General features: G+C 49.5%; 1 protein-coding gene across 1 annotated transcript in view; it reads right to left on the bottom strand.

Moving 5' to 3' along the window:
• The window catches only part of LOC138487721 (6-pyruvoyl tetrahydrobiopterin synthase-like), a 577,714-nt gene that overhangs the window by 528,213 nt on the left and 26,525 nt on the right, over positions 1-22,976 (bottom strand). The window lies entirely within an intron of this gene.

The raw sequence follows: 22,976 nt of genomic DNA, 5'->3' as shown, positions 1-22,976 counted from the left end.
ACTACTCAGCACATGTTTACCTCACTACCTTCCTTGAGTTCAGACTATCAGGTCAAACCTCATACGGAGCAGAACCATGTTTCAATGGGGGCAACTCATCCAGTAATGACTCCTTCCTGTAAACCTAAAACTAAGGCACTCCATATACAGAGTTTTTTCTGTGATGGCAGTGGTCTTTTTTAACCAAGTGTGCTTACTCGCCTTACTGCATAGTATAATTCCCCTAAATTTTATACAAATTAGTGACATTAGGACATTAGGACCATTGTCAGTTGTGAAAACATTTGCTACGCTGCTTCACTCATTTATTTATTCGCGGCCAGCACCCTGATGTATATTGTGGATCGTTGTGCACTTATCAACTGGTTGGGTTATGAGTGCACAATTGTCGAGGCCGATTATGGTAAAAGATTCAGACCAGTTGATTCAGGCAGTCAGGATGATCCCAAACACCAATGTAGCAGTTCCTCCTCCTCTGACCCAAGTATGCCATTGGGGACTGGAACAGAGGATGAAGCACAGGAGGGGGTGTCACAGTGTTCATGCTTGGTACAGATGGTCGAACCGCACGGGAATCTGTACTATTAGCAAAAGAAAATAGTCCCCCCTACTTTAGCTGGAACACTCAAGCGCAACTGCACTTCTTCCAAGGCGACAGACTCATTGAGCACATTGATCATTTGTCCATGGTGGCGCTCAAGGAGACCTGCCTCACTCATTCAATAGTGGTGGACATTTGGCACTTTCTGACTAAACTGGCTATTCAGCCGCCTCGTGGATGCCCAAATGGTGGACTATTGTTGGGTTTAAAAAAAAAAAATCTCGGCTTGGTGGAGCTCATTCAAAGCTCCCCCAATGCCCTCATTGGTAAAATCACCCTTACCATAGATCATTGCAATGGAACATGCAACACATTCATTGTTATTAATCTCTATGACCCTTTCTATAGGCTCCCCACAACTTAGTCATTAAAGAAATTGAGGCATTCATTAGTAATTATACAGGACGCCTCCCCATCTTCATGTGTGGAGACTTCAATTCCAAAATCCCAAGGGATAATAACCTGCAAGAACGGGATGCCACTCCTCTATCGTCTCCTGTCACTGACGACATGCTTTCTCGTTCATGTAAGAGTGACCTTGAATGGGCCAGCCTTCTAAACTCTGCTAGATTCACTATGATTAATGGTGTGTTTCCATCTGACTGCCCCGCCCCCAATTTACGAGAATTGGATAATGCTAATGCACCCTCATTAATCCTCGACATGGGTATAGCTCACCACCAAAAAAACAACCATTTGCTCTTGTTGCTCGGTTAAATACATCACCATCCACTCCAGTCTACACTCAGATGGGCAAAGTAAATGTTGGTTGTCTCCATGACCATCAATCTGGCTTTAGAGCAGCCAGAATCATGGAAACTGCTCTCCTGAACATCTGTGAAGAACTGCTCTCTAACCTTGATGCTAATCTCCCCTCTTTCCTCATCTTACTTGATCTCTCTTCTGCCTTTGATATGGTCAACCACGTCATCCAGCTCAACTCGCTCCGTGATAACCTGGGTATCACTGATCAGGCTCTGTCCTGGCTGACTTCTTTCCTCTAGGACCGACCCTCCAAGGTCCAACTTGGGTCTTTACTCTCCTCCATATCTCTCTCTACCTGTGGTGTTCCCAGGGGTATAACCTTTCTCTGTGGTTCTTCAACCAATACCTGGCACCTCTCACCCACCGCATTGGTGTCCTCTGCTCCAACTTTCAGTGCCATGCGGACAACACTCAGGTCACTATCTGGCTCCCCTCTGCACCACTTCTCCCTCTCTTATCCCGGATTGTCTGTCTGCAATCCAGGAGTGGTGTGCCAGCAATGATCTCTGCCTGAATGTCAGTAAGAAGGAGATCCTCCTCATTGGCACACCTCTTTTTCCTGTCACTCTCTGACCAGCCTCCCTTGGTCCTCTTCCTGCTCCCACCTGTGAGGCTAGGAACCTTGGTGTCATCTTGGACTCCACACTCTTCTTCTATCCTCACATCTCTGACGTCTCTAAGAAGTCAAAATACCAACTGCACCTCCTCAGAGGTATTTTTCCTTTCCTCTCCTTCCTCCAGGAGCTCTCTGCCTCCAGAGCTCTGGTGCTCTCCAGGATGGACTATTGCAACAGCCTCTTTTTAAATCTGCCTGGCTCTACTCTTGTCCTCTACAACTCATCCAGAAAAGGACTGCAAGACTTGTCCTTGGCCTCAAGCCAAGTGATCATATCTCTCCAGCCCTGAAATCTCTCCATTGGCTCCCAATGGCTGCAGGGATCATGTTGAAGACCCTTTGCATTGTCCACAATGCCTTCTTGGGCCTGGGACTGTAATACTTCCAACTCTCTCTTCGGAAATATCTTCCTACTCGTGTTCTTTGCTCCTCCACCTCCAACTTCTTGAGGGTCAGTTGCTTCTCAAAGCAACGAGTTGGTAGCAGATCTCGCTCTTCGGCTGGTGCCTCCCTCTGGAACAGCCTCCCTACCTCTATGAAACTTGAGCAGAACCATCTCAGGTTCCGGAAGCATGTCAAGACTGTTCTCTTTGCTTCTGCCTTCTCTCCTCCTCTTCCCTGTTGATCTCTTTCTGATACTGCACTGGTGACCTGCCTACCCTCTTAACTTTGGGCCCAGGTCCCTGCTCGCCCAGCTGCACACCTGTACTGCCTCCTGGCAACCCTTGCACTTGGGTCTGTATCTACAACCCTACAGTCCCTTTACCTTCACTTATCTGACATTAGTTGTCTGCACTTAACCCTTGCAATGCCACATGCTGGCCGCACTACCTGTTTTTGATCCTGTGTTGCACACTTGCTCCCCCTTCCTGGCACTTTTTGCCCTTCCCTCTCCTCTGCAGTTGCGCAATCTCAATGTCACTTATCTTAGTAAGATCGTTGTCTTGTCCTCCCTATGTTTCCACTCCTTTCCCTCATCGTGCCTTGAAAAACATGTGCATTGACACGTTATAAATGTCATATCATATCATATGGAATACGTGGAAAAAAATGCAGAGAGCAGAATACATAAAAGGAGCCTGGGCCAGAGGCCGGAGCCGGCAAGTTACTCGTATTTGTCCAATAACCAGGTCTTAACTTGATTTTTTTTACTCTCAAGACGGATCTACACCAATAGCCTCTACTTTTCACTCCAGGAATATCTACTCATCAGACTTCAAAGAGCCTTAAAGATAGCAGCCAGACTGCTGCTAAGACTGGAAAGATTCAATGGCTTCACTTCAGTATGCTCCACTGGTTACCGATCAAATGGAGCATTCACTTTAAAATGCCATGCGTCACCCACAGCACCTTCCACGGCATGGGCCCTGAAACCTTCCCACGGTTATTATCCCGCAGCCAACCACCGAGAAGCCTATGATCCAGCACTGGTGCACTGGTAAAGGTTCCAAGCTTCAACTAGAGATTGCATAGCGGATCTTCCTCCGGGTTACATTCAACTAAGTTCTGGAAGTCTCTCCTCAAACACCTTTGCATAATAAAGGGCAACCTGGACTTCAGAAAAGAGATAAAAGCCTGGCTAGTCAACTCACAACGGCGTGAGAAAAGCAACAAAGCCTTCTCAACTAAACCTAGCAACACCACACACCTCAATTATACACATGCTCACTTCCTTTTGAACCAATGGAAAGCGCTCCTAAAATTAAACAGCCATAGCACTATGCAATCTGGTGACAAAGACTATTGGAAAATGCAACCATGATGGTCAGAATCAACACACCAAAAATGAAACTCCACGTATTCTTCTGCAAACATCTAACATACGTCTGTAATCATTCTCCAAGAGGGTTCCAATGTCGTTGATGGGACAGCATTTTCAACCAACCACAGCTCTCTTATCTGTACCCCCGCATCTCCCCAGTTACCTGATTCCTTCCAAAATCTCTGACTCCCTCACGCTACACACACACTTAAATCCCCCATACATGGCCACACTTAGCATATCGGTTACCCAACAACATTCATTGCCCTATAGATATGGCAAAGGTCACGTCTTCCGCTCTATCAGACATGCTCACATAAGTGCAAGCCCAGACTCTGAATGTTTTAATTTTTCAGATCTTGGGCCCTTCCCTCTGCAAAAACATATTCCCTAAACACCTAGAATCAGACAGGCACTCAAAACTCTGGGTCTTGCAACCTTCGCTCATCAACAGCACAGGTTTCTCACCCGTCTATTTGTCTATGCCACTAAATTTCCCCATTCTCCTTCCTTACAGGCCATGGCAGCAAGTCCATCGCAAATGGCAGAAGGAGCTATACAGGATAACATTTCTAAAAGTTTACATTAGAGGAGAATTTGGAGGACACCAACATTAGAGAAAACTGGCTGACCTATATAGAGCTAAACAACAAGCATCTCCAAATCTTCTGGGGAAGAGAATGGGCAACCATTTCTATTTCCTATTTATTGATCGATGTGTGATAAAGGATTCAATTGTAATCTTAGAATGACATACAGAAAAAGTGCAAGTTGATTAGATGCATATATAATATCATCACTTTTTATATAACGCTTAACACCAGTTTCTGCTCACTTCCAAGCACTATAACATAATAATATTTATTGATATGTTGAATACCAGTTATAATGGTATTCAACATATCAACCTAGGAAGAAGGGTAGACTGGAACATGCATGGATTTGAACCAGTGTTCTGCGGGCTGAGCACAGATGTCTGTTCTGAGCATTTACCTTACCAGTCTTCTTAGCAGATTCAATGTCAATGAGAGCATTTTTAGATAAGACTTCCCAGAGTATGCGAAGATTTAAAGACCCCAGTGGAGAAGCAGGTCACGCTCGTCGAACATATCAAGGACATCAGATTAGTTACAAGCGGCTGCAAAATTATTCTTGATGTGATAAGTTGGGGCAAGTATTGTGTTATTTTGTCGCCAGTAATTACGTTGTGGTACTTTACCACAAAATAATTACTTTGAATTTTCATTGAATGTTTTAGGGAATTGTTGTTTAAGGGGAAAAAAGGGGTAGGGCGGGGTTTGGGGTAGGAGCAGTAACGAAGGGGAAGGGTTGTATGGGGGAACTGTCCCAAATTGAAAAAGAAAAGAATTCAATTAATACATTTGCAGTAATTACTTTGTGGTAAAATACCACAAAGTCATTACGGTTGGCAAATGAACATGGAACCCAAGCTTCATGTCAAATCATCAATTTAACTTGAGGACACTGATTTTCAATGAACGGTTAAATCAATGGAAGGCATAAAAGTTTTGTGTAAGGCTTCAGTGAGGAGGGGCTCCATCATTTGCACCGGCATGGGTTTTCATGCCTGCGCACATGCTGGGGTTCCCTACGGGGTCTTCTGGCCTAATGCCCCTGCATTAATAAGTGGGCCCCGTAAGGATCCATTATACGTGCTGCCTGCCATGCTCGCATTTCATGCAAAGTCTAATTGTATCTGTGAACGCTGCTTACCCTGGACGCATTTAATTGTAACTGTGAAATGTACTTTCTTGGAGAATTCAAGAAATTGGGTATTAAAGACAGCGAGCTGTTAGAAGGCTAGGCTCTTAGTAGACTGGACCAAGGTAGGTGGGGCAAAGGAGAAGGTCCACTGCAACGGTATGGTTTGAGGAAAGATACAATCATGGTAGATGATTTCACTTTTTGAGGGGTTAAAACAAAGGACGTTGTCACACATCCAGGCAAGGATGTGTGAGATATCAGAAGCCATTAGGCTGGGGGCTTGAGACAAGTTGGCTGATCATCGGAAGGCAATTTGTGTATCATTGGCGTATGACCGAAAGGAGCAGGAGAAAGGAGATGGGTAGATGTTGAAAGGGCAATGAGAAAGGATCATGATTAGAGTCAGTGGTTTTAGGCATAAAAGGCCTGACCTAACCTGCGTCACTCTGCAATGGAATACGGTGGAAAGCCACTTAAGTGAAGATTCTTTGATGAATAAGTGGGTTTTTAGGTGGGTAAGCCAGGTTGAATTGTTGACCATGTCAACGAAGGAAGAGAGGGGAAGAAGGATGAGGATAGCCTGACAGTTGGGGTCAAAAGAAAGGGGAGCAGGAGGGTGGACTCAGTACCACACGAAGGCCTGACACCAGATTGGTCAAAGAAGAGGCTGCCATCTTCAGTAAACGGCAGTAATTGGGAAAATGCTATTTTCTCCAGGATCTCGGCAATCGGGCATAATGGCAATAAAGCAATAGTGGACAAGTTAACTGGGTCATCAGAGGGTGTATTGAGCCAGGACGGGATACAGATTTTCTTTAGTTCTTTGGAGAATATCAAAGAATTGAAAGAGATTTTGCACAGGGAAGCCAGTGCTGAAACTGAACTGCCCACCCCTCCTGGCTAGAATCATTCTAAAATAGGCCTGCATCATCTTGAACACTTTGATGACCAAGACATATTCATGCTTGTCCTTCTGCCCTCTAATCCCTTTCTGATCAACTCTAATATTTCTTCGTTAACAAACTTGCACAACCTCACCTCGCAGGCGAATGAGCTGACCTCCACCATACCAGAGTCCAGTGCTCTAAGCTCTGCCTTTCTTGCTTACTTCAGAGCTGCTTTCCGAATGGACATCCTTAATGCCTTAATCCAAATGAAGGCCTCCTCTGGACCTGACTTCTCTCCCCTGCCAAAACAATCAAGGACAACATCATCACTAATGCTGCTAGGTCACACTGAAACTGGTTGCCATTTCACGTCTTGATAGCCATGCTGTGGAAGTTTGTAGTGTGGACCTTTGCACACATGCCTGTGTCCCTGTACACTGATCTCGAACATATGTGCAAGGCTGGCGTTTCTTTGATGCCAATAATTCTTGTTCAAGGATGAGGTCGTAGATGACTAGAGAGACATACCACTTCCCTGTTATTACTCTCTCCTTACTGCCACAGGAGTGTTAGGAAACAGATTATCCAAGAGTGCTTTCTTCCTGGTTTCATTTCACGCAAGCCAAGTGAGCCGCTCCCTGAATCGAGGCCGTGATTCATTGCTCGGTATTTGCATATTTCTTTGAAGCAGAACGCAATTATAAAGAGCCAGAGGCAAGAGTCCTACCATGTGAAGATATCCTGTTACTCTAAGTGTCACAACAGGGCGTGGAACTATGACAGGCAACAGCAGTGGAGGTCCAGGTGGGGTCAGACGCATACAACGATTATCAGCTCCCGAATCACTATTTATAGAAGTGTGTACCTGATTCCTAAGATCTTGACTAATTGATATGTATTGTTCAAAGGACACCATGGTTGAGAAAACGTTGGCATGATTATAGGATGAATAACCATTTGAGAGGGTGTACATGGTGCTACCGGCCGTGTAGGCCTTCAGGCCCCTGGTTATTAATGCTATCAGAAGTCCAGCCCCAAATCAGGTGCTAATACCCTATTTGTTTGACAGGAGCACATATGGCAAACTCATGTAGAAAAGGACTGCAAACAAATATGGTCACTGGGGAAAAGAAACAGGAGCTTTTTCAAAGTCTCTTTTCTATTTTGAGTTCGGCTGAGGGAGTAGCGAGTATGTGTGGCATGGCAGAGAAGGTGGCAGTGGAGTGTCAGGTATCTGAGTGCAGTGGGGATGGGTGAAGTAATGTGTAATGAGGGCCGGGCTGGCATATGGAGCAACAGCAGGAAGCCAAGGAAGAAAGTGGTGTGTGAACAGCCATCAGCTTGCTAGGTCCTATACTGATGCTTGCGGCCCACATTGTGAACAACCTGATTGGCTGTGATGGGAGTGGCACATGCTAATTAATCATTCTTACCCGATCTGAAGGGCCGGATCGGGTATTATCAGCTCGGGGTCCATGTTAAAGGCCTGAGCGTAGCAAGGGCTTTTAATGATGGCCCCCGGGTCGATAACGCCAGATCCTGCACACCGGAGTGGGCGTGAATGCTATTTTCACGCCAGGGTGCCAGTCCAGTAAACTGAGGTACTGAGAGCATTGCATTTTTTTATTGAACAGGACGTCTTGCAGTGTCTCGTTCATTCAAACAAAATACTTTAGCAAGATAGCCACCACGTAGCTGGAAGATGGTGCTCCATATGGATTACCTTCTCCTGTTTCCATGGTGGCCAGTGTGGACCGTGGAGGAGTCAGTAGCATCAGGGGCGCAGCCACACACCTCAGGTAAGGGGCGGCGATTAAAAGAAGAAGGGGAGGGAGGGTGGAGGGAAGATGGCAGGTGGGGTAAGCAGCAATCAGGTTGCTCTGGAACGCAGGCTTAGATCGGTAGTTTCCGCCCATGTTCTGAACAACTTGATTGGTTGCTGTCCCCTCCCCGGGTGCTAATTGTCCATACAAACCAACAGAATCCTAAAACAAATGCACAATTATATTATATTTATTTCAGCTGTGGTAGGGGTTGTATGAATACATTAGATGGTTGCAGGGTTGAAAACCAATTATAGCATAATATTCATTAAGCTCTACCTAACGGTGGGTGTTGGGACAGACTTTTCAGGATTTTATTTTTCCTTCTTTTGAATTGTGAAAAAGTCACATGTCTGGTGGCAAAGTGGCATGGGGGCAGGTGCTCTCCTGAGCCAGTGGATATTTGTTTGGTGGAGCTCTGGGTGGATGCCCTGATCACCTTGTTCTAGTTTCTGGCCGGGGACCTTCACATTGCCTCAGCCCAGGAAACTCTGAGGAGTGAAGCCCCTCCACACCCTACCAGCCAGTCAGTGAAGACCAGCCCTTATATGTTAATCCTTAATCAAAATTCGTGGACTGAGCTTTTGGATAGGATAGTGGAACCTTCCCTCCCCACAATCAAAGAAGCCTGCAGTTCTCATTAAACAAACCCACAGCTACCTTTAGCTATAAGGGTAAACGTTTCCATTCACATGACACTGCTACCATGCATTGCACTTCATTTGGAGTACAAAGGAAGCAGTTTCACATCTTAAAGGGCACAGTAAATGAACCAGGGAGTGCAATGGATACAATGTTGAAAGCCAGATGCTTTCCACCAGGGAATGTTTCAGAGGGAAACCAAAATGATATATGCATTGTTTGTTGGCAGGGAGATTCTCTGCTGAAAATACAATGTTGCAGTTTGTCTAAGCACACACATTATTTAGGATACCCTAGAGAGTAGTAAGCTTACTCAGTGTGGTTTCATTACTGAAATGCACATGATCGAAAAACAGGAATTCCTAGCACTGGGGGTACAGGGGAGAGTGACAGAGGGATTACTGGCTTCCAAAGTGGTCGAGGAAGGCAGTTGTAGACTAAGTCTGACCCCATAAGCTTGAAGCAAACTCAGGTAAAATGAGGGCCCATACCCAATCATAGCCCTGCTTCCCTCAGAGAACACAGGAGAAGAGCCTCAGCACACGTCCCACCCAGGGGGAGAAGGGCACGCCTGGGATGCCCCAGCCTAGCAGAGTGGGTTGTTGAAGGCATAGGGCAACTTGGTAGAAGGCAGGAAACTGTAATTAGGTGGAAAGGAAAGAGGCTAGACAGACAGAGAAACCTTGATAGGTGTGGCTGGAAAGTGGAATAGGTGACATCGTTATAGGAGAAGGAGGTGGCAGACCAGAGTGTATAGAGGTGGTCTCTAAGGTGGCAGTCATGCTGATAATTTAGGTGTGCATGTTAATGGGTGTGGGTGAAGGAGGAGGAACGGTGAGTGGTAAGGAGTTGTTGATGACAGCTGCACTGGAGGTGGTAACTGAGAAGGAATTGGTGGTAGCAGAGGTGACCGAGGAGGAAACAACTGGGAAGGAAGTGGTTTTAGCAGAATCACCAACTAGGAAGAGGAGGTGGTAGTAGCAGAGGCAACAGAGTGGAATGTGACAGAAGCAGCATAGATGGTAATCCATTAAGTAGGGGGTGGTCATAGTTGAAGTAAAGAAAAGGTGACTGATAATGAGGAGGTGGTAAGAGTAGAAGTTGAAGAGAAGGAGACTATTAAGGAGGAAGGGATAACAATAAGAGTGGAGGAGGTTGGATATAGCGAGTAGTTTTGTGGAGAAGCACATCCGAGTGAAACAGAGAAGGATTTTTGCAAGCAGTTTGGTAGAGAGTAGAAAGAAGAGCTGCCTTATGCAACAAGAGTTGTAGGAGTAAGGAGAGGGCTCTATACGTAGACTCTTGATCACATTTGTATTGAAGAGCTACTCAGCGACGTGAAGATGTGGCAAGTATGACACCTCGAATTCTATGGTCCCAGTGGTTCAGCAGTGAATATCGGTTTCTAAACCATCAATCAGCCCCAAACCTCTAATACACCAGAATGGATCCAAACAGATTGGATACAAACATACAATTAAAATTATAAACCTCCTTTTCCAGTTTTGGTACCGTGGACGGGATGGTAGGCTTATCTCATCTAAAGGTTGTAATCGTTGTTTAGTTGCAACACAGCGAAAATACAATTATTAGCCAATGATAAAAGGAGTGTCTGGTCAAGGTTGTATACAAATATCTGCTTTATTATTATCACAACAAAGAGTCTAACAATACTACGAAATACAACCCATCATGCAAAGTAAGGCAGAGGACAGCCAGTTTCAAAGAAGGAAAAGGGATGAACTCGGGATACTGACTGGCGGGTTGTTTGGTATGGTAAATAATGGCAACAGTTTGTTAAGGTTTCTTGGCTTCAGCAAAAGGGAGCAAAGGGGTCTTAAAAGGTCTGTAGGGGCCTTTATGGGAAGCCCCAGGTGGACAGAAGCACAATGTACCTTTTGTTGTTAGTGTTCTTGGTACTTGACAGAGTCGATTCGGCTTCAGGGTGCTTTGCAGGCTTCTGAGACAGAGTTCAAGATGGAAGTCCGCTGTGGGTATCAGGCGGCAAGGTGGTTCATTGTGCAAAGCTTGATGAATGGCTGCAGGCTGGCCTACATGGCGGCTCATGGTCAGGAATTATCTCAGTGCTGACAGTCAGTTCTGAAGCACCCGTCGACACATCTCAGATGTTTTTAAGTGACTGCACTTGACAAGGGTTATTCTTGCAGTTGGTTGCGGATCGAGCTACTCGACTGGCTTGAAAATGTCCTTTAAGGCAGACAGAGGTAGATGCTCATTGAAGCACTTCTCCCAGCTTCTTCAATGGGCTCATGCCGTCCTTTAAGCTGAACAACCCACAGCTGTGGTGTGTGCTGCAAGCATCTGCCTTGTACTTGGTTTCGGGTTGAGAGACATTCTGACACTTCCTATCCAGGGAGCTTGCTGCAGAGCTTAGCTTGGCATGCTGTGTGCTGGGTGGGTACCGATTCTGGATTGGCTGGAGGATATCTGAGTTATTTTTCTATCTTTGTTCCCCAGGAGATGTTTAGGGGAGGGATCTTGCTTCCCACTTTGGAAATTCTGGCATTCCTTTACTGGTGGAAGATGTGTGGCAGACTGTACCTTCAGCCAAGGTTGCTTTCTTCGTTCTTACTTCTTGTGAAGTCTTCAGATGATCTGCTTAAAGATAGGCTCAGGCCCTCTTTTAAAGACATGTGCGCCACAGTGATTGGTTTAGGATAAGCCTACCTTAGTGAACCAATCCTGGAGTCCCTGCCAACAATCTTCTGTATGCATGAGGTCGTAACCAGAGTGCTTTGCAACAGGAAAAGTAAAGGGGTGAAAACAGAAACAAGGTGTAATATGGTGTAGCTCTTCTCTCAACAGAAAGAGCTCTGTGCTCAGTACCTAGTGCTACTAAGTCCCACCCATCTTCCTGTCTGTTGTGTTCAAAGAGTCTCTCTGGTTAATGGTCCTCCCTGTGTGGTTCCTGTTAAAGCGGAAGGTCTCCCTTGAAGATGGTGAGAGAGAGACTCTCTGGTTCCTGAAAACCTCATTTGTACGTTATGAATGGGGTTCTCCTAGCAGGGGTGGCCTACTGTAACAAAAGACCCAGACATGACAGTTCACTGCCATCGATACTGAAAGGTGGGAGCTGGCCCCAGGTTGACACAGTTTCATATGAAAGGTTGTTGGATTTCCTATCTCCATTGTTATCCTCCTCAGCCAGGCCCCATATGGGCCTGTTTGAAGTACCCCCAGTTGGTATGATAATAGATGCCACCAGCTGCAGGGCCCAACAAAGAGCAGGGCCGTTCCATGGAGACTTTGAGCCTCATTACGAGGTTGCCGGTAAGCGAAAAACGATGCTGGTAAAGGATTACCGGCATCGCTTACCGCTCCGGCTTGTTATGACCCGGCAACCTGCTATTAGCGGCGCCCTAAACAATGGTGCCTCTAATAGCGGCATGGGCGCGTACACGCGCCCCTTCGGGGAGTAAATACCGGCATGATGGTAATAGGAGGACATCCCAACCCACGCGGAAATGCAAATACCGGCATCGCGAAGCCGGTAATCACGGGCTGCAGGATGCCGGCCATACAGGTATCGCGGACCACCCGCAAACAGCAATCAGGAAACAAGCCAACTGCCACAGGTGCACACAATCCCCCCAGGTGGAGTCAATGGAGGCTGGGCCAGTATAAAATGAGCACACCCATACACCACACCCCTTCCAACACCAAAATGCTACCACTAGCTGTTGCAATCATGGTGCTGGAGGACATGCCAATACTGCTACAACTACAGCAACAACATCAACAACAACAACAACTACAGCAGCAACAACAGGCAGCACAGAGGAAGCACAGGAGTAGAAGGAGGGTGAGACAGGCCCAGCAATTACCACCAGCGCAGCCAGCAGTGCCTCATAGGCAGCCACCAATCCCTCGCACCAGACCCAGCCCATTCAACCTAACCCCTGAGCAGATCCACACCCTGTACCGGTTGGACCGGGACACCATCACCACCATAGTGGACATGATACACAACGACATTGCCAGCCTCATAGAAATACACACTGCCATCCCCCCGCTACTTAAAGTGGTGTCTGTGCTCCACTTCCTGGCCACATGCACCCATCAACACACAGTGGGCCAGCTGCATGGCATTTCACAACCACTATTTTCATGCATGCTGACCCAAGTGCTGGATGCCCTCCTGAAGCACGCTAGCACCCACATATCCCTACCACGGACTGCCCAGGAGATAGCCGACACCAAAGTAGGCTTCCATGCACTTGCAGGCATGCCCAATTGTGTTGGTGCCTTGGACTGCACCCATGTGAAATTAGTAGTCCCCCATGCTGTAGAGGTGGTTTACCTCAATCACAAGCAATACCACTCCATCAATGTGCAAATGGAATGTGACTCCAGCAAGATCATCACACATTGCTGTGCGCAATTTCCCGGATCAACACATGATGCCATGGTACTGCGCAACTCCACGCTACCCCGTCACATGGAGTCGCATGCTGGACAACAAGCCTGGCTGCTTGGTGAGTTGCACAACTGGCCTATGGCAGTGCTTTGGGGTACTGATGTGTAGGGATGCATACTCCACCTGGTTGGGAAAGGGGGGGGATGCATACTCCACCTGGTTGGGAAAGGGGGGGATGCATACTCCACCTGGTTGGGAAAGGGGGGATGCATACTCCACCAGGTTGGGAAAGGGGAGGTGCATACTCCACCTGGTTGGGAAAGGGGGAGGGATGCATACTCCATGTGGGTGGCAATTGTCGGTGATTGGAGAATGCACGCAGAGCTAAACACTCCAGACCTGAACCTCACAAACGGAACATGACCCATCACTGGCAAAAATTAAATTGATAATGCATATCGATGACAACAAGTAAGAGGCACAACCAGGTCACCATGGAGATGGCAAGCAATGCATGACTGTACAGGATGCCAACTGTGTCAATGTGGCTAGTGTGACCATGCATAGTGTAGAGTAAACTGCTTGAATGGGAGGCTAAACATTGTCGTACTACCACAGTACTTCCGCCTCAGCATGCATTATTTTACCCTGCATCATCTATTGAACGCCATCCAGACTACCACACCTCATAACAGTATTGAATGCATCTAGGTGACATTTTTGCATACGTACAGGGAAATGTGCATGTCCACACCTAATAGCAGCTGCCATGACTGTGCTTCCTGAAGATGGCAGCTCAGAGTGACAGACATCTATTTGTGTTTGCTTGCAGGTGATGGAGGATATCCCTTGAGGCCGTGGCTACTTACCCCTGTGCGGAACCCGCAAAACAGCCATGAAGAGGAGTACAATCGTGTGCACACCCGCACCCGTGTTGTGATTGAGCAGACCTTTGGCCTGTTGAAGGTGCGTTTCCGCTGCCTAAGCAGGTCTGGTGGGGCACTTCAATATAGGCCTGAGAAGGTGGCAAAGATAACCATGGCCTGTGTCATGCTGCACAACATGTGCGTCCGGAGAAATGTACCACTGCTACCTGACATTGACATGCATGCCCCGGATGAGGATGATGAGGATGGAGACGGAGGTGAAGTCGCCCCCCTGCCAGTACGTGATGCACAGGATGGCCATGCTGTACGCCAAGAACTAATCCATGAATACTTCTGAACCACAGGGAGTATGATAGACATGTGTCAGTGACACACTGGCTCTATGTGGACATGCACACTTGGATTGTATGGAGTTGGCCACTGAACACCATCACACATTAAATGGATATGCACAAAATGAACAATGTACAGCCATTGATTTTTCTGGCACACAACTGGTGTATTTTTTCAAACAGAGAAAAATGTGCACACTCCTCCCCAACCCCCAGTGAACTCCCTAACCCACCCTACAAACCCCAGAAACCCCAGTGAACACCCTAACCCACCCTACAAACCCCAAAAACCCCTGTGAACTCCCTAACCCACCCTACAAACCCAAAAAAACCCAGTGAACTCCCTACCCCACCCTACAAACCCCAAATGCCCCCAAATGTACTCCAAGAAATAGTTCCCTTCACCCACAACCATGTGTCCCGCTCCCGAAGGGCGTGGCTAGGAAGCCATGTGAAAGGACGTGTCTGTACGGGGGCTCCCGAAGATCCGCACATTATCCGACTGAAAACAGTGCAAGGACCGATGCAATTTGGCTGAGACCGATATGACTGCGCGCATGAATCTCAGGTGAACGTGAGGTTATGTTTCGACACGGGCCTGCACCGTGAGAGCGCAACAAAAAGCCAAAAGAAGATCTGGAGGCGAGAGTGCGTTGAACGAGAAAATGGCCGCCGCCGCCGCCGAACGAAGGAACAAAGGGGTGCTTGATCTGGGCGCCTGTCGGTCGCACTGGAGCATGGTGATGGTGTAGGTGCATGACGCGGGTGCATCGAGGTCATTAAGGACACCCAGTCCTGCGAGGCCGACGGCGTGGACCTGGGAAGGGAGCAGGGCCTGATCGAAGATACTTTATACCCGGATCGTGCGGTGTGACCGGGAACTGTGCCCCGGGCCCTTTGTGGCCTAAAGTGGACCTCAGAGGGTGAGACGCGACCTGGCCTAGCTAGGTAACAGACAAGATGGCCGGGGGTGCCGGAGGACAGAGGAACTTAGTGTCAGAGAAGTGGTGATAACAATGGGGCACCCGCAGAGCGCACTGTGAAACCCTGCCCCAGATCCGAGCGGGGATTGAAGGACGTGAGACATGTCTAACAAGCCCCTGAGAGCGAAGACTAAACAGCACACGCTCGACGAATACGCTAAAACGCCTCCCGGCCCAGACGGAGCCAAAAGCAAGGACAAAACGCAAGCCAAGGAAATGGCCGCCGGGGGTGCGAACCACGAGGTCCTCGCTGCGATCGCAGACCTGAAAGCGACCTGGGAGACCAAGCTCCAGCTCGCTGTGGCTGAACTGAAGACCGCAATGGAACTCCAGGTCGGGGCAGTGCAGGAGGACGTGAACCTCCTAAGGCAGGACGTGCGTACCCTGGCAGAGCGTACAGAGACTTTGGAGAAAGAATTGGGCCCTACCGCGGCGGACTGCGCTGTGCATAAGCGTGAACTCCATGCCCTGGTGCAACGCGTGGGCAACTTGGAGAGTAGGGCGGAGGAGGCAGAAGGGCGCGCCCGGAGGAACAACATTCGCATCGTAGGCCTGCCGGAGGGAACTGAGGGCCACAATCCAACGGAATTTATTGAAAACATGCTACTGCAGGAGATCACGGGAGGCACCCTGTCGCAGGGTTTTGCGGTTGAGAGAGCGCATAGGGCCTTAACTAGGAAGCCACCACCGGGAAACCCGCCCAGGCCAGTGATAGCTAAGATCCTTAATTACCGGGACCGAGAAAGGATCCTTGAACACTTCCGCAAGGGAGGCACAATACAACGAGGAGCGGCGAATATAACGGCCTATCCCGACTACACCCTGCAGGTACAGCGCAGTCGTATAAACTTCGGAACGGTGAAGAGGAGATTGCGGGAAGCGGGGCTTAAATACATGTTGCTCTATCCGGCCAAACTGAAGGTTTTCTTTCAGAGCAAGCTACTGTTCTTTGTCACCCCGGAGGATGCTATGGAGTGGTTGGATGCACACAACTGCCCTCAGGAGTCAGATGTTCAGACGGCCGGTGGAAAATAAAGGACGAGATAAGTAACGCTGTAGGCCCGGTCGGGTCATGAACATTGGGACTAGATTATAGTCACTGAACTCGCTTGAGAACATGCGCGCGTCAGGGGTTATGAAACGTGGTCCTTGCGCGGACATGGTTGCGAAGTTGTGGAGCCGCCTGAAGCCACCCTTCACACCCCCTTTTTGTGTTTAGTTTAGTCACTGTTAGTGGGGTGACACCCTGTCGGGTTCTCTATTTGGGTTTCCAAGGAGGACCGAACACAGGGATGCCTGAGATCCAGGGATGGAGCTGGGCAGTGGTTGGGGGTAGGGGTTTGGGGGGAGTTTTAGTTTTTGTATGAGCCTGAGGGTGAAACCGGGAGTGGGTGTTCGCAAAGTGGGGAGGGATTGCCTTGGATGGGGGGAGGAAACTACTGATAGGCCATGGGAGACCATAGGATACTAACGTGGAACGTTAGGGGGCTTAACAGTTACCTCAAGCGAAATAAAGTCATGTTGTATCTCAAGAGGCAGAAGATAGACGTAGCCCTGCTACAGGAGACACATCTAAAGCGAGAGAAACTGGAGCTGGTAGGGAGGAAGTGGAAGGGAACAGTGGTAGGATCAACGTACTCCGCCTATGCCAGAGGAGTGCTGGTGTGGGTGGCGCCACACGTCCCATTCAAGCTAATTGAGGAGGTTGTGGAGGAGGATGGGAGGTTGGTTATGGTGAGGGGGCTGGTAGAGAACAAAGTAGTGTGCATTGTAAATACATACGCGCCTAACCAGGAAACAGCGACATATTTTAGGACGCTGTGCACCAAGCTCAGTGTTGGGATGGGGGGCACGGTGATATGGGGTGGTGACTTTAATTGCGTGTTGAACCCCAAGGAGGATAGGTCGGATGACAAGATGGCTGGGCCCGGTCCGGCGGCTAGGGTATTGCAGACGCTGCTGGCGGATTTTGGCCTAGTTGATGTGTGGAGAGCGAAACACCCGAGCGCGAGACAATACTCGCACTATTCGGCTCCGCATCTACTGCACACGAGGCTTGACTACTTTTTCACCACGCCAGACATAGTCGCGGAGTGCGACCATATAGAATACAGGGCGAGGGTCCTCTCTGACCACTCACCCCTGGTCATGCGATGGCAACTGTATTCCCCACGAGCGCGTATACCAACATGGCGCCTAAGGGCGGAGGCGCTCAAAGACCCCGCCTTCAGAGAGGATATTAGGGAAGAGATAATTGCTTATTTTGAGGTGAATAAAGGGAGCGTTAAGTCGGCTGGCACCTTATGGGAGGCCTTTAAGGTCGTAATGCGGGGGATCGCCATTGCGAAGTCTAAGGGATTGATGGGGGGAGTCCTGGCGGATTTGCATAGAGCTGAGACTGCGCTGGAGGAGGAGTTGAAAGGTGGTGGGACAGATGCGGAGGCGGTCTCTAAATTGCAACAAGAGTGTGCGGAACATTGGGACAGGCTCTGTAATTTGAATTATAGAAAGTATACTGAGAGACTGCATGCGGGGGGAGATAAAACGGGCCGACTCTTAGCTTGGCTGTACAAGAGTGAGACCCCATGATCCCCGATCAGAATGGTAACCAATGAAAAGGGGGAGGAGGTAGACACCCAAGAAGGCGTGAACAGGGCATTCGTGGAATACTATAAGGTCCTATACGAAGATTGCGAGGGGGGCAGCCAGGAGGAGATAGTCGAAGTGCTGGAAGATGTAGGCTTGCCCAAGGTCAGCGATGAGGAGCGAGAGGAGCTGGATACTCCGATCACCCTGGAAGAGCTGAAGGAGATTGTGAGACAGTTGCCCACTAGTAAGACCCCAGGGGCAGATGGGTTCCCCAGTGAATTTTATAAAGTTTATGCAGAGGAAGTGCTCCCGCCCATGTTGGAAATGCTCAACGAAGCGTACGAGATGGGATGGTTGCCGGAGTCACTTAGGGAGGCGATTATAATACCGCTCCCCAAGCCAAATAAACCGGGACATGATTGTGGCTCCTACAGGCCCCTGTCGATGTTGAACCAAGATAGTAAGATCCTGACAGCTGTCCTGGCTACTAGAATGCGTAGAGTGATCGGCAAGTTGATCCACCCTGACCAGACGGGCTATGTCCCTAATAGGAACATCACTCACAACCACAGGCGCCTCCACAGGGTGGTCGAGTGGGGTGGTGGTGAGGACGGCGAAATGGCGATAGTAGCATTGGACGCGGTTAAGGCGTTCGACTCTGTTCGATGGCCTTGGCTGCTAGCGGCTCTGAAAGGGTACGGGATGGGACCAGGTTATGTTAGGTGGGCCGAGATGTTATACAGTGCACCACTGGCCAGGGTCCGTACGGGCGCAGTGGTGTCAGAGAGATGGCAGTTGGGCAGAGGCACTAGGCAGGGGTGTCCTTGGTCCCCTATGTTGTACATCCTGGCCCTAGAACCCTTGGCGATTTACCTCCGGCAGCAATATGACCCGGTCGGCATCGAGGTGGGAGGAGAGTGTCACCTTATATCCCTGTATGCGGATGATATGCTGTTATACCTAAGATACCCAGAAGAAAATTTGCAGTATGTCTTAGAGGTGATGGGGAGGTACGCCTGGTTGTCCGGTATAGCGGTAAACCCTCAGAAATCCACTCTATTTCCACTGGGGGGCTATGTGGGGACTCCAGTGGAGAGGTTGCCAGTGTTGCAGATCCCGTGGGCGACGAGATCCTTTAGATACTTGGGGATTGATGTGTATCATACGACCGTGGAAGAGCACAAGCATAACACTGAACTTGCTGTGGGGAAGATCGAGAAATGTATGAGGTTCTGGGAAAGATTGCCACTAGCGATGATGGGCCGAGGAGCCATGCTCAAAATGGTGGTGCTGCCCAGGCTTCTGCATTATTTTAACAACATCCCCTACATGATTCCTAAGAAGTTTTTTGTGAGGCTACACAGTGTTTGTAGAGAATTCCTGTGGCACGGCATGCGCAACAGAGTCGCACTGTGGAAGCTGCAGAACTTCTATGAGAAGGGCGGAATCAAGCTGCCGAACTTTGAGGCATATTATGTAGCAGCGCAGCTACAATATGTGTCCAGGTGGCTCTCTGATGAAGAGACCCCTGAACACAGGCTGTTTGGGAGGGATTGCTCCCCTTTTTACTTGCGAGAGGTGATCTGGGTGGCTAATGCATGCATGAGGGAGCGGCCTAGTATGCTAGCTTTGGGACGGAACATGTGGAAACGGGCCTGCCGGATGATGGGCAACCCTTTGCCGTGTGTATTGCAGTTCCCATTGGTCGCACTGGCGAGGGGAGATGGGCAGCTCAGGGCAACCATTCGGATATACTGGGAGTCAGTGGGGTTGGTCACCATGGGAGATATTTGGCAGGATGGGACCATCTTGGAGTTCGAAGAATTAGAGGCAGGGTCGGGACTGCACAGGGGTCAATATATGACATATCACAGGATAGTGCAGGAGATCCGGAATAGGTGGCCCGAAACTACCCTGGCCGATGAACCGGATGCCCCGGTGGAGATACTATATGACACATCGGAGGGCGGGCACGAGGTCTCTAGGTTGTATGAGATGTTGATGATGAAGGCTGGGAGCGATTTAGGGCACTTGAGACTGGAATGGGAAACGGAGATGGGGGCCCGATGACAGATGGGTTGTGGGAGCGAGCCCTTGGGTATCATAAAAAAGTATCGAGAAATGCCAGGTTCAAGCAAATACAGCTTTATATAACGCACAGAGCATACCTGACCCCTTTGAGAATATCCAAATTTCGGGGTGTTGGACGCCAGGCGTGCCCCAAGTGCGACGAGGAGAATGCAGACATGATACACATGTTTTGGGCGTGCCCAGTAATTGCAAGCTATTGGGGCGAAGTGGCGCAGAAGCTGGCAGGAAAGGGTGTTACACTCAAAGTGGATTCAGCTTGGGCCTGCTTACTGGGGGGATATCCCAGAGCGCGTAAACTTAGACATGTCGATAAATTGAAAGATCTGGCTTATGTGCTTGCTAAACGTAGGATTGCCATGGGTTGGAAGGAGTGTCATAAACCACGAACGGAGGTCTGGTGGAGGGATCTCCAAAAATGGGCAGAGGCCGAGACGGCTGTGTGGCGAGATGCCAGTATCGCAGGGGAGGACGAGGAAATGTGCTCTCTTGCGGCATGGAAACTGTTGATAGCTGAACTGTTTGGAACGAGGTCAGCTTCAATTGACTCTGAGAGTGCTGACGCCCCCTCGCCCACAGCGGATACCAATGGCGAACACCATACAGGCTCATAGGGGGGAGGGATGGGGATTGCAGTGTTGTTTGTTGTTAAACGTGTTTATTTATGTTCAAGTTGTAATGTTGTGTGGTTTATATATATAAAATAAAATATATTTTTAAAAAAAACCATGTGTCCCGCTCCCATTGTCTGGGCACTCTATTTCCTGGCCTTTTTGTTGTCTGGGGGTGGCATCTCCGAGTGCTGTGAACTCCTCCGGGTCATCCGCACAGGGCTTGCGGGGACAGAGGATGCAGGTGTTGTAGCAGTGGAGGTGTCGGAGGCAGGTTCCACGCCTGCTCCAAGACGTGGCCGCTGCATATGGAGCAGGATGGAGGTTAGGACTTGGGTGACTGCCCCCAGGCAGTCCCTCATGAGCACAGCTGATGCATTCACGGCAGCAGTGTTCGCAGCAATGGCCACTGTGGTCTCCCCAATGGCAGTTGTGGTCCCCGCAATGGCAGTAGCAATGGCCCTCCTAGTGTCCTCCCCATCGGCAATATACTGCCGCATTAGGTCCAGAATTGACTCCTATCGTGCCTCCACCCTCGACAGGCATGCCTCAAAGGTGTTGGTGGGAGCTGGAGTGGAAGGAGCTGGGGTGGTGGTAGCTGGGGTGGTGATAGCTGGAGTGGTGGTAGCTGGGGTGGTGGTAGCTGGAGTGGTGGTAGCTGGAGTGGTGGATGGTGCATGCACGTGGCCTGCATCCTGTGTGCTGTCCCCCTCGAAGGTGCACATGTCCAAATCACTGAGATCGGAATCATGGAGGCAGGGATTGTAACTGCTGTAGGCCTCCATATGGGGTTGGTGGGCAGGGGGCTTTGGGTGGGTGTAGTAGACACAACTGTGACACTCTTGGGGTCCACATTGTCATGCACAACGTCTGCGGTGGTTGGTGGCGCAGAAAGGGACACCCCTCCATCTGTTGTCGGTGTGTGCTGTTGGTCCTGATGTGTGTGGGCCACACTGGCAGCAGGTGTTGTCTGCTGGCTTTCCACAGGGTCAGACACACTGCCTGTGGGTTTGGCTTGTTTATCTGGCTGGGGGGTGGTGGTGGTGGCCCTTATCCTATGGCATGATGTAGTTGCCCTTGCGCTCTGCTCCTGACTGGCATCTTCCTCATCGGTGCCTGGGGGTTAGAAGAGATGCAGGTCATCAGTGATGGTGTCACATGGCAGCGATGTACAATTGTGCTGTTCTGTATTCATACATTCATGCATCCATGTCTTACAGATGTGTGGCACTTGGTGTTCTGAGGGGGCATATTGGCAACCAATGCATGGCAGGTGGCATGCCATTGATATGGGATTTGTGTGTTGGGTTACATGGGCACGGCCCTGGTATGTTGCCCGTGTGTTGGTTATGGGATTGGCATTCAGCATGCATTTCTGTGTGGCACTGTTTGGGCCACAATCTTGACTTGGATGTGTTGATGTGGGTGTAGGGACATGCATTGCCTTGCCTAGTCTCACTTCCATGTCACTTGTGCTACGTCATGGTTTCCCCTACAGGGATGTGCAGGGTCACTCACCTCTTTCTGGGGATGATGCTTCAACCATCTCCATCTCTCAAAATCACTCTATTGACTCTGGATCAATAAATGTGCTGCGGTCTCCTCCCAGGGCATCAGCTTGGCAGGTGATTGGGGACCCCCGCCTGTCGCCATGGCCGCCCTCCTGTTGCTTGACAGGATGTTTCTCACCCTCAAGTGGAGGTCGTCCCACCTCTTGTGGCAGTCACGCACAGTAAGTGGGGTGGTCCCCATGGCCGACACCTTCCAGGCAACCTCCTGCCAGATTTCCTTTCTCCTCATCTGGGCTTTGCTCTTCATGTCAGTGCCTTTCATAATGTCTGCATGTGCAGCCAGAGTGTCCGCAAGCATATTGAGCTCTGCGTCAGAGAAACGCTGTTTCCGCTGCCGGGGGGTTGTCTTCCGGGTGGCCTTGGACATCCTCAGGCTTTTCCTACACAGCACGACACGAAATGACTGGTGGTTAGGGAGGAGGGCAATGGATTGTGTTTTTAAAGATGGCCGCCAGCCCATTTCCAGTTCCTGCGCGATGACGTTATTTCCGGGTCCGGTTTTGCGAACCCGGTATTAGCATGGTGGTATTACCGGGCCGGTATTTAGGGGTTGCTCCAAGGCAGTGCCAGTATCGAAGGGCCCCGTGATGCCGCTATCGGGGGATTGGAGGGCCTTTTGAGGCATGCCGGTATTGCCATTACCGGCATGGGGGTTCGCGCGTGCTCGCGCCCTCTTAATCACCCGCTGTTAGTGGGTTCATATGAGCACGGACCCG

This window comes from Ambystoma mexicanum, chromosome 9 (assembly GCF_040938575.1).
Source record: "Ambystoma mexicanum isolate Mex_15411 chromosome 9, UKY_AmexF1_1, whole genome shotgun sequence".
Taxonomy (NCBI): Eukaryota; Metazoa; Chordata; class Amphibia; order Caudata; family Ambystomatidae; genus Ambystoma; species Ambystoma mexicanum.
This window is presented reverse-complemented; position numbering and strand designations above follow the sequence as displayed.